The sequence below is a fragment of the Saccopteryx bilineata genome, chromosome 4 (genome assembly GCF_036850765.1).
Source record: "Saccopteryx bilineata isolate mSacBil1 chromosome 4, mSacBil1_pri_phased_curated, whole genome shotgun sequence".
NCBI lineage: Eukaryota > Metazoa > Chordata > Mammalia > Chiroptera > Emballonuridae > Saccopteryx > Saccopteryx bilineata.
Genome location: NC_089493.1, coordinates 135,217,273 through 135,220,095, shown reverse-complemented (window position 1 = coordinate 135,220,095; position 2,823 = coordinate 135,217,273). Strand labels below are relative to the sequence as shown.

The 2,823-nt window shown below is 56.5% G+C and overlaps 1 long non-coding RNA gene across 1 annotated transcript; it reads right to left on the bottom strand.

Annotated features, from left to right (window-relative positions):
• Positions 1-882: 882 nt before the first annotated feature.
• On the bottom strand, positions 883-2,600 carry LOC136335264 (uncharacterized). Its single transcript, XR_010731291.1, has 3 exons — positions 2,422-2,600; positions 2,141-2,278; positions 883-1,203 (listed from the first exon to the last, which is right to left on the bottom strand). It is a non-coding gene; the product is annotated as an uncharacterized lncRNA (long non-coding RNA).
• Between the last annotated feature and the right edge of the window lie 223 nt (positions 2,601-2,823).

Sequence of the window (2,823 nt, the reverse complement as noted above, 5' to 3'; positions counted from 1 at the left end):
CTCCTCAACCCCGACTTCCTGGGATGCTTAGCAACACTCACCCTGTCCCCCAATTTCAGTTCTCCCCCTCTCACTTCCCCTCCCCTTACTTCAATTTCAGTCTCCATTTTAGGGCCCAGAGCAAATGCCTGGCCTTTGAAGTACTGCGAAAGCATGAAAGCATCTGGCTAGAAGTCATTCCCCTCTTCAGGACCACCTCACCCTTAACTTTCATGTTGCCTTTTCTCCACTTATCACTTTCTGGGTGGTAACCTTCTGGAACTCTGCATTTTTCTGCAAGAGACCTGAGTTATTCACACCTACAGCTAGAGTTAGCTGAGGCTTAAGTCTGGAGCGGGAGCTCACAGGATGCCTCCCATATTGTCATTCACTGAAGGTAAATTTATTGGGTGGTTTCAGGTTTTCTAGGCGTGCTGGAGGGGCTGACTGGCTGGCCAATCATGAAGCTGGAGGCAAGATCACCCCTGTAGGAGCCTCCTCCCCGATGGACTCAATTCTGTCTCCTCCCCCAGCCTCTCAGAATACACTCCCTCTCCCCATGTGGGTCCAGTTAGTCCTGAGGTGCAGGATGAGTGACGCTTTTTAATTAGGTTTTTGAGAGTAGAGCAGCCCTGGTCCCCTGGTCCTCTACCCAGAGAAGAGGCCACACACAGTCCCCAAAGCTGACGAACCCCTAGCACAGGGTTTGGGAACCTATGGCTCACAAGCCAGATGTGGCTCTTTTGATGACTGCATCTAGCTTGCAGACAAATCTTTAATAAAAAAAAATAATAACATTAAAAATATAAAACATTCTCATGTATTACAATCCATTCATTTCCTACCGCTCCTGTTCATGGTTGCAGGTGGCTAGAGCCAATCACAGCTGTCCTCCAGGACAACAACAAATTTTTATTGGATAATGCGTACAGTACACAGGTCGTTGTATAGCTTCCACAGAATTACATTTTAAAATATGTGGCGTTCATGGCTTTCTCAGCCAAAAAGGTTGAGACCCCTGCCCTAGCGGGTGGTCCAACCTTCCAGGTCCAGAGGGAGGGCTCTCTTAGATGCTCAAAGTTCCTCCCAGCCATCATCTCTATTTTCACAGCAAACCTGGGAGGCAGCAGCCCTAAACTGTGAAGTGTAGAGCACAATTTAGGCATAAAATCATCTCAAAGCATCCAAAAGCTTGACGATAGAATCCAGGCAGCTTCACCCTGCCTGAAAAGAGCCTGGTTAGAGAGAAAGGAAGCTTCTTAATTCATTCAACAAAAATCGCACTCCTGCTCTGGAGCAACTATATGTTTGGCCCTGGGGATATGCTGGGGCACGAGTCTAGCCTCTCCCATCTCACAGCTCTGGCAAAAATGCTGTATGACAAAGCAGAATAAACGTTGTGTAGCTACGGAAATCCGAAATGCAGAGTGGGAGGCCACAGCTGGCTAGGAAAGCGCCAGGGGGTCCTACCATTTAGAGCCAGCTAAGGAATCAATCCAGCACCCTGGGCTGTTTGGAACTAGAGGGGGAATAGGATGTTAGTGTGCTGCCTCTGATACCCTGTGAAGGTTCATTTCTCATAAACACTGCGTTGGGAGGAAAGAGGCCTCAAGCTCCCCATCCGCCCCGTGGGGGGCCCCCCCGCGAGGCAGGGGGGGGCGGATTCTGGGCCCCAGCGGCGCCCCCCCCCGCACCCCAGTGGAGCTGGATCCGAGCAGCGCCCTCCTCCCCCGCGCCAATGGGTCTTGCAGCACGACCTGCGCCCACTGTCTTTCGTCCAGAGCACCCCTGGCAAGCTTCTTGGCTTTTATGGGGGCAGCAATACCCCTACTTCGCCCCGGGGAATCCGAGTCCTGGTCTATAGCCCCTCGCCCCCCACCCCACCCCGTGACCCACGCTCGCGCTGCCCGGGCCTGAGCTGGGTGTGTGCGTATTTGGAGGGGAGGGGGCACTAGCACTTCGAGCCAACTTCCACATTCCTGCCTAGCCCGGACTGGGGGTGAGTTAGGGTGAACGGCCGGAGCTGGACTGGCTGGCTTCCTGGAAAGGGAGGGAAGACGGGAGAAAAGGAAAGCCTCCCGGTAGTGCCGCACGAGTGCCTGCCTGTGACCGCCCCTCCTGCTTCCCCAGCTGGCTACCCCGCCTCTGCCAAGCGGCTCACCTGCGGGTGTTCAGGCCACTTCCTCCTCCTTCCCCGCCCAGCCTTCTGCTGCGGGCCTAGGGTTTACAGCCTGCTCCAGACTGTGTGACCTCGGCCAAGTTACTCAACTTCTCCGTGCACATTATCTTCCCCCAACCCCTGACAAAGATGAAGCCAGTAACACTTCGGGTGCAGAACCCTTTGTAATTGCCCCTACCCGCCCTTATCACCCCCCCCTCCGCCCCTTCCATTGCCTTCCAGCGCGGGCGGACACACAGTAGGCGCACAGAAATGGCGCCCACCTCTGTTGGTGTATGGGAAGGCCGCGTTTTGTCCCCACGCTGGGGCGCTCCGCGATCCTCCGCAGCCAGAACGACTCTGGTTAGACTCGCAGCTTTGACGACCGGGGGTCGAAGCGGGGACGCTCACGCTGGCTCGCGCCTCCGCGCGGTGCTGCCGGCGGGGGGAGAGGCGGGGGAGGGCCGGGCGAGCCACCGGTTCTGCTCGGCCCCCTCCGGGTCGCGGGAGGGGCGGAGCCTGGGTTTCGGTTTCTTGCAAACGCTGCGGCGATAGGGAAATCGAAGAGTTTCCGGGAACCGCGCTGGGAGTGCTGAGGTTCGCGCGGCGGCAGGGGGCAGGGGACAGGTGGGAGTCCAGTGTCGCGGTCCAGTGGCCTCCTGGAAGTTCCAGTGGGAGCTGGGGAA